Source organism: Oncorhynchus kisutch, linkage group LG11, assembly GCF_002021735.2.
Source record: "Oncorhynchus kisutch isolate 150728-3 linkage group LG11, Okis_V2, whole genome shotgun sequence".
NCBI classification, from domain to species: domain Eukaryota; kingdom Metazoa; phylum Chordata; class Actinopteri; order Salmoniformes; family Salmonidae; genus Oncorhynchus; species Oncorhynchus kisutch.
In genome coordinates, this window is record NC_034184.2 from 37,312,862 (window position 1) to 37,322,381 (window position 9,520).

Consider the following 9,520-nt stretch of genomic DNA (forward strand, 5'->3'; position numbering starts at 1 on the left):
CTTTAGTCTGATGTGGTTGGTGACCGCTCCACATGCTGTAACAGTGTAATCCGTTATTGTGACACTTAGTCGGTAACCATGCAGACGAGTGACAGGGTGAGCGTTTGGAAGCCTCACCCACTTCTACACAACACAGACGACAGGGAGATACATCCTGTGTCTGGAGTGACATCAAAATGTGTCCCCCCTATAGAGCACATAATGGAACTTGGGAGCCCATAGAGATCAAACTGCCTGGATGGCTGAGGGATGGGACTCCATTTGGCTTCATTTCTATGCAGCAGGTGTGTCTTGTCTCTGCTATACTTTGATGAACAGCTCCTCCTCATCCAACGGGAGGAAAGCTGCACCCCCCCAATCACTCACACACACACACATACACACAAGGACACACACACCCTCTCAGTAGAGTGGTTCCTTGAAGCTAGCCGAGGTAATTAACATGTTGTTAATGCTAATGTCTACACCTACAGGCTCCTCTCACCTCAATCCAGAAGCACATGTGTAACAGCTCCCATCACCACACACATGCATGCATTCACACATACACACACAGCAAGTGTGGTCCATTCCCCATCAATCTATTTGAAATTAGTCTGCTGTGTAATATCAGCTAGGTTAAGTGTGTTCCAAGCTGAGATAATGATACTGAGAAAAATAGTCAGCTCAGTATCTATGGTCTCTCTACATTACGTGACTATGTGTGTTTTTGCAGATATTGGATTATGAGAAAGTATATTTTCTTCACCCTGTTTTTGGTTTCATTTGACTAATGGCATGTCGTCCTTTTAATTCCCACCAATCCTCCCCTGGCTTCCATGGCCACTTTGATAAGGGCTCATCTGTAGGCGCTGCCACACTCTACGTTGTCTCTATCTCTCTTTCTTTCTGTCGATTTCATTTCAATTTAAGGGGCTTTATTGGTATGGTAAACATATGTTTACATTGTCAAAGCAAGTGAAAGAGATAATAAACAAAAGTAAAATGAACAATAAAAAATTAACCGTGAGCAATACACTCACAAAATAATAAAGACATTTCAAATGTCATATTATGTCTTTATACTAAATAAACATAAATACAGGTTGTATTTACAATGGTGTTTGTTCTTCACTGGTTTGTCTCTCTCTCTCTCTCTCTCTCTGTCTCTCTCTGTCTCTCTCTCTCTGTCTCAAACATTATTATATCCACCCTTCTACCAAGGAAATGTCTCCCCTGGCAAATGATCCAAAATGTCAACCAAAAAATCCCCATGGACTGCTCGTCACTAACAAATGTCAGCACCTCTCACCACCACATCCTGACATGTGAGCACTTGTACGACCATGTACACCTGGACCATGAGGGAGTCTTTGCCAAGAACCTGAAGGATGCCACATTAGACATCTCCGGCTCCTACCAACATGTCAGAGCCCAGCAGTGCTAGACCCAGACCAGCTCAGCCCGGCAGTGCCAGAACCAACCAGGCTCAGCCAAGTGGTGCCAGGACCAACCCGTCTCAACCTAGCGGTGCTGGTCACAGCTCAGCTCAGCCCAACACAACCCTTCACAGCACTGGACTGTACTCTAGGGGTAGGGCAAATAGTGGCCAACAGGAGGGTACCAGAACAGGTCTGCCTCAGCACAGCTCTACAAGACCCGGCCCATCACAGAACAGCTTTACCGAACTAGGCCCATCACAGCACAGCATATTCAAACCCGGCCCATCACAGCACAGCACAAACAGACCCAGCACGCCTCAACACAGCTCTACCAGACCAGGCCCGCCTCAGCACAGCTCTACCAGACATGGCCCACCTCAACTCAGCCCAGTTCTACACAGCACGACCACTACACCAGTCTGGCAAAACACCTTTGAGGGTGGTGCACCACATGATGCAGTCCACACCATGTATCATTCTCATCATCAGCCCTCATATGCGGAGAGTTTGGAGCTTCAACAGCCAAACTGTCCTCCACACCACCCTCCTCAATTCCCCCCACAACCTCCATCCCAGGCTAGTTTTGGTTACCCTACCTACTCCCATCACCATGACAGGCCTGGGACACTCCTTCTCCGAATGGCAGCCCCAACCCTGCAACAGGAGCCACATCAAGGCATCCTGCGCACACCCAGAATGGAGCATTGGCAGCCACTCCAGTCCCCTGCAGCAGCTCCAGCGGGAGCTTCATCAGGGTGGACTGAGTTCTGCCAAAACTGCTCTTCCAGTTCCCGCCCCAGCCCCTGCATCAAGCGACTCGAGGGAGGTCTGTCAAATACTCAGTCTGCGCTGCTCTCACGTGGTTGGCCAGGGACCTTGGCAAAGTCTCAGCTCACTCAACAAATAACTGCAGGTGACTTGAAATCTCGTAGAGGGTTTGGGCTAATGCACCTACATCTGCAAAGTATAATTAAAAAAATGGACACAATTGACATTTGGGTCCTGAACTTAGGTCCTGACATTTTGGTTCTCTCAGAAACATGGTTTAATGGTTCTGTATATGTGACAGGTTACAGAAATGGGGAGTGGCCATATATGTAAAATCACATTTCCTGTAATCTCAATTTTTGTATATTTCTGTTACCAAGAAAAATCAAGCTCCTGGTTGTAGTAAATGTGTCCATAAACCAGAATGCACATTTATTTGTTGCTGGGATTTACCGCCTCCTTGTTGTCATGGCGGATGTTATTGCTGCTATTTCTTACAAATAACCCCAAAATTATTTGTCTAGTGGAGCATTTGCATATAATCTCAGTGATCATTGTCCCATAGTATGTATTAGAAATACGAAACAGCAAAATACTAACCCTTGTTTAATTAAGAAGATCAATTTTAAAAAGTTCTCTCATCAACGATTCAAAATGGCGCCGACAGAGATGGTCGCCTCGCTTCAAGTTCTTAGGAAACTATGCAGTAATTGTCACAGTTTCTGTTTTATTTGTTGTTTCCTTAGGTTACTGCTGGAGGGCACCGTTACCTTGTTTTGTAGTTTACAGGTTACTCTGGTTATTACTTGGTTTCACCTGTGTTTAATTACCTTCTCTGTTCACCTGGTTGCCTTGCTATTTAGGTACCTCATTTGGCCTGTATCTGTGCTTAGGTCTCATGTTTTGTTGGTGTACTCTTGTGCGGTTGCCTTGTTTTTGTCAAAACTTTAAGTAAAATATCTGAATTTACACTTACCTCTGCTTGCTGTGTTTCTCTGTGCCTGGGTTTGAGTTCGTACAAGCATTATTGTAACAGTAATTTGTTTTTTTATGTATTATTTCTTACATTGTTGGCCCGGAAAATGTTAAGTGTTATTACATACAGCCGGGAAAAACTATTGGATATAAGAGCGAAGTCCATTTACCAGCATTAGGACCAGGAATATGACTTTGTTTGGACCTCCACTCTGGACATTGGATCTAATCCCAGAGGCCGACCCAAAACAATGTCATTGCCATAGGAGAGTCTGACCTCCTGGTCAATGTTCGGTCTCTTGACAACAAGGTGGACGAAATTTGGGTATGAGTTTTGTTCGTCCTCTCGTGTACTTTTGTATTTTTTAGTCTTTTTTGTATATATTTCAATTTTATTTTCAATCTCTTCTCTATTTTAGTTCAATTATACCTTCCGGTAACCTGCCTCACCCAATGTGATTATCACCCAATGCTATTATTTTACATTTTTAGACCTTATAGCAAGAACCACCTAGCCATCAGAAGCTACCCAGCTAATTAGCTACAAGCTATTTAGTCATTGTTAGCCACTGCTAGCGGCCTTTACCTACTGCACAGATACCAGCCCTTTTTTAAAATGTAAATTTAAACTTAATTTTTTTTAGCCTGGATAATACTTGTCAGCCTACCAGTAATGGACTGTCTCTCCACTACAACGCCGGATTCCTTATCTTCACAGCTAGCTAACACCCACCGAGGTACCCAGTACCGAAGCTATCCCTGAGGCCCACCTCCCGGCCTACTCAGTTGTTCACCCGGACTCCACCCAAACACGGCTAGAACACACTACTCCACAGGATCCTTGCCGTATGCTCTGGACCTTGGCAACAGATCACCGCTGCTACCGAGTGGCTATAGTGGCTAACGCCCCTGCCCCGAAGCTAGCACCAGTTAGCCGTGAGCCAGGCACATCTCCCGGGCTAGAAAACTAAATTACTACAACTACAATTCCTCTTTCGCAATCTGGCTTGGATCCTTAGTCGACACGCCGGCCCGCCACACCACCACGACTGGTCTGCCGACGAATACTTCAACCGGCCTCCGTCGGACGTCGGAGCAGACGCTTCTACCAGTCCCGGGCTACTAACTTTAAATGCCGTGTTGCCCACGTGCTAGCGTAGTAGCGACTACTCTGCGGCTTCCCTGTTCCATCTATTGCTGCCCCCTGGACCCTATGATCACTTGGCTACATTGCTGATGCCTGCTGGATTGTCCATTAATCACGGTACTCCATTCTTTTTATTTTTGTGTTTATCTGTCGGCCCCAGCCGCAAACTCAGGCCCTGTGTGTAGTTAACCGACCCTCTCTGCCATTTTACCTGTTGTTGTTTTAGCTGATTAGCTGTTGTTGTCTCATCCGTTGTTGTTTTTAATTATTTTTTTATTTCACCTTTATTTAACCAGGTAGGCTAGTTGAGAACAAGTTCTCATTTGCAACTGCGACCTGGCCAAGATAAAGCATAGCAGTGTGAACAGACAACACAGAGTTACACATGGAGTAAACAATTAACAAGTCAATAACACAGTAGAAAAAAAGGGAGTCTATATACATTGTGTGCAAAAGGCATGAGGAGGTAGGCGAATAATTAAAAATTTTCAGATTAACACTGGAGTGATAAATGATCAGATGGTCATGTACAGGTAGAGATATTGGTGTGCAAAAGAGCAGAAAAGTAAATAAATAAAAACAGTATGGGGATGAGGTAGGTAAAAATGGGTGGGCTATTTACCGATAGACTATGTACAGCTGCAGCGATCGGTTAGCTGCTCAGATAGCAGATGTTTGAAGTTGGTGAGGGAGATAAAAGTCTCCAACTTCAGCGATTTTTGTAATTCCTTCCAGTCACAGGCAGCAGAGAACTGGAACAAAAGGCGGCCAAATGAGGTGTTGGCTTTAGGGATGATCAGTGAGATACACCTGCTGGAGCGCGTGCTACGGGTGGGTGTTGCCATCGTGACCAGTGAACTGAGATAAGGCGGAGCTTTACCTAGCATGGACTTGTAGATGACCTGGAGCCAGTGGGTCTGGCGACGAATATGTAGCGAGGCCCAGCCGACTAGAGCATACAGGTCGCAGTAGTGGGTGGTATAAGGGGCTTTAGTGACAAAACGGATGGCACTGTGATAAACTGCATCCAGTTTGCTGAGTGTTGGAAGCAATTTTGTAGATGACATCGCCGAAGTCGAGGATCGGTAGGATAGTCAGTTTTACTAGGGTAAGTTTGGCGGCGTGAGTGAAGGAGGCTTTGTTGCGGAATAGAAAGCTGACTCTAGATTTGATTTTCGATTGGAGATGTTTGATATGAGTCTGGAAGGAGAGTTTACAGTCTAGCCAGACACCTAGGTACTTATAGATGTCCACATATTCAAGGTCGGAGGTTAGATAGCACAGTGTCCAAGGACGGGCCGGAAGTATATAGAATGGTGTCGTCTGCGTAGAGGTGGATCAGGGAATCGCCCGCAGCAAGAGCAACATCATTGATATATACAGAGAAAAGAGTCGGCCCGAGAATTGAACCCTGTTTCATCCCAATAGAGACTGCCAGAGGACCGGACAGCATGCCCTCCGATTTGACACACTGAACTCTGTCTGCAAAGTAGTTGGTGAACCAGGCAAGGCAGTCATCAGAAAAACCGAGGCTACTGAGTCTGCCGATAAGGATATGGTGATTGACAGAGTCGAAAGCCTTGGCAAGGTCGATGAAGACGTCTGCACAGTACTGTCTTTTATCGATGGCGGTTATGATATCGTTTAGTACCTTGAGCATGGCTGAGGTGCACCCGTGACCGGCTCGGAAACCAGATTGCACAGCGGAGAAGGTACGGTGGGATTCGAGATGGTCAGTGACCTGTTTGTTGACTTGGCTTTCGAAGACCTTAGATAGGCAGGGCAGGATGGATATAGGTCTGTAACAGTTTGGGTCCAGGGTGTCTCTCCCTTTGAAGAGGGGGATGACTGCGGCAGCTTTCCAATCCTTGGGGATCTCAGACGATATGAAAGAGAGGTTGAACAAGCTGGTAATAGGGGTTGCGACAATGGCGGCGGATAGTTTCAGAAATAGAGGGTCCAGATTGTCAAGCCCAGCTGATTTGTACGGGTCCAGGTTTTGCAGCTCTTTCAGAACATCTGCAATTTGGATTTGGGTAAAGGAGAACCTGGAGAGGCTTGGGCGAGTAGCTGGGGCGGAGCTGTTGGCCGAGGTTGGAGTAGCCAGGCGGAAGGCATGGCCAGCCGTTGAGAAATGCTTGTTGAAGTTTTCGATAATCATGGATTTATCGGTGGTGACCGTGTTACCTAGCCTCAGTGCAGTGGGCAGCTGGTAGGAGGTGCTCATGGACTTCACAGTGTCCCAGAACTTTGGAGTTGGAGCTACAGGATGCAAATTTCTGCCTGTAGAAGCTGGCCTTAGCTTTCCTGACTGACTGTGTGTATTGGCTAGCTCTCCAAATCAACACCTGTGATTACTTTGTGCCTCACTGTATGTCTCTCTCATATGTCAATATGCCTTACGTACTGTTGTTTAGGTTCGTTAGCATTGTTTTAGTTTACAATGGAGCCCCTAGTTCCACTCATGATACCTCTGATACCTCCTTTGTCCCACCCCCCACACATGCGGTGTTCCTCACTCATTATAACCAGCATATCCAGAGATACAACCTCTCTTATCATCACTCAGTGCCTGGGCTTACCCCCGCTGTACCCGCACCCCACCATACCCCTGTCTGCACATTATGCCCTGAATCTATTCAACCACAGTCAGAAATCTGCTCCTTTTATTCTTTGTCCCCAACACTCCAGGCGACCAGTTTAGATAGCCTTTAGCCCTCATCCTACTCCTCCTTTATTCCTCGGGTGATGTGGAGGTAAACCAGGCCCTGCGTGTCCCCAGGCACACTCATTTGTTGACTTCTGTGATCAAAAGAGCCTTGGTTTCATGCATGTCAATATCAGAAGCCTCCTCCCTAAGTTTGTTTTACTCACTGCTTTAGCACACTCCGCCCACCCTGATGTCCTTGCCGTGTCTGAATCCTGCCTTAGGAAGGCCACCAACAATTCTGAGATTTCCATACCCAACTACAACATTTTCCATCAAGATAGAACTGCCAAAGGGGCCGGAGTTGCAATCTACTGCAGAGATAGTCTGCACAGTTCTGTCACACTTTCCAGGTCTATACCCAAACAGTTTGAACTTCTAAATTTAAAAATGAACCTCTCCAGAAATAAGTCTCTCACTGTTGCCACCTCCTATCGACCCCCCTCCGCTCCCAGCTGTGTCCTGGACACCATTTGTGAATTTTTTCACCCCCCATCTAGCTTCAGATTTTGTTCTGTTCGGTGACCTAAACTGGGATATGCTTAACACCCCGGCAGTCCTACAATCTAAGCTAGATGACCTCAATCTCACACAAATCATAAAGGAACCCACCAGGTACAACCCTAAATCCGTCAACATGGGCACCCTCATAGACATTATCCTGACCAACTTGCACTCCAAATACACCTCCGCTGTTTTCAATCAGGATCTCAGCGATCACTGCCTCATTGCCTGTATCCGCTATGGGTCCGCGGTCAAATGACCACCCCTCATCACTGTCAAACGCTCCCTAAAACACTTCTGCGAGCAGGCCCTTCTAATCGACCTGTTCCGGGTAACCTGGAAGGATAATGACCTCATCACGTCAGTCGAGGATGCCTAGTCATTCTTTAAAAGTAATTTCCTCACCATCTTAGATAAGCATTCCCCGTTCAAAAAATGCAGAACTAAGAACAGATTTAGCCCTTGGTTCACTCCAGACCTGACTGCCCTTGACCAACACAAAAACATCCTGTGGTGGACTGCAATAGCATCGAATAGTCCCCGCGATATGCAACTGTTCAGGGAAGTCAAAAACCAATACACGCAGTCAGTCAGGAAAGCAAAGGCTTGTCAGGAAAGCAAAAGCAGAAATTTGCACGGACAAACTGAAATGGTTCACCCACACAGACAGCGTGGTGAAGAATGCCTCTTCGACCTCAGGAGGCTGAATAAAAGTGGCTTGTCACCTAAATCCCTCACAAACTTTTACAGATGCACAATCGAGAGTATCCTGTCAGGCTGTATCACCACCTGGTACGGCAACTACACCTCCCTCAACCGCAAGGCCCTCCAGAGGGTAGTGCGGTCTGCACAACGCATCACCTGGGGCAAACTACCTGCCCTCCAGGACACCTACAGCACCCAATGTCAAAGAAAGGCCAAAAAGATCATCAAGGAAAACAACCACCCGAGCCACGGCCTGTTCACCCCGTTACCATCCAGAAGGTAAGGTCAGGACAGGCGAATCAAAGCCGGGACCGAGAGACTGAAAAACAGCTTCTATCTCAAGGCCATCAGACTGCTAAGCAGCAATCACCAACATAGAGAGGCTGCTGCCAACATACAGACTTGAAATCACTGGCCACTTCAATAAAGGTAATAAAGGTTTAATAAAGGTTTAATAAAGTCACTTTAAATAATGGCACTTTAATAATGTTTACATATTGTCATGACGTTGGCCTGGGGTGTAGGTTTATGACAGTCTCAAATCCATCTTCCCCCCTTTCTCCTCTCTCTAACCTACTGATGTTACATTTGCAAAACACATGGTTAGCATAGAGATTCTGGGAACATTAGAAGGTGGGGGGAAATTAACTCTATTCTGGTAATCCGACCAATGGAACATATGCGGTTGTACTTAATGAATATGATGTCAGTTCGGTTGTCATCTGAGACATTCTCATCAATGATAAGATGACAGAAGCTCTACAATGGAAAGTCTACACACCAGAGTTATCGGATTCACATGGAATTGTTGTTCAATTTAAATGTTTGAATATGAAATTATTCGTGATGGGATTAAATGTGATTTTAGCTTCGAAAATATGAGATTTGGGTTTTCATAAGATAGGGCTCTGGTCAATCAGTGGCCCGCCCCTGTGAAGCGACATGGGCTATGAAACTTTTCAAACAAGCCCTCCTCTCCCTTCCTATATAAGCCCTTGATGACAATATAACCTCCTGTTCCGAGAACGTGAGGACGATGGTCCTATGTCAGAATGGTTCAGATAATAACTACCTAACGAAGCCAATATCAGCGTGAGCTTTGATTGCGAATGGTATGAACTTTGAACTCTTATTCACTACAGAAGTGATACCTCCTAGACATTGAGTTAGCAACAGCAGATGCAAATGAGGGTTAGGAAGGAACAGACAGAGTATCCCGTCTACCACACAATGACTTTACAACAACGTATCCAATTGACCACCAGAGACATTCTTCAAAGGACTCGTTAGGCA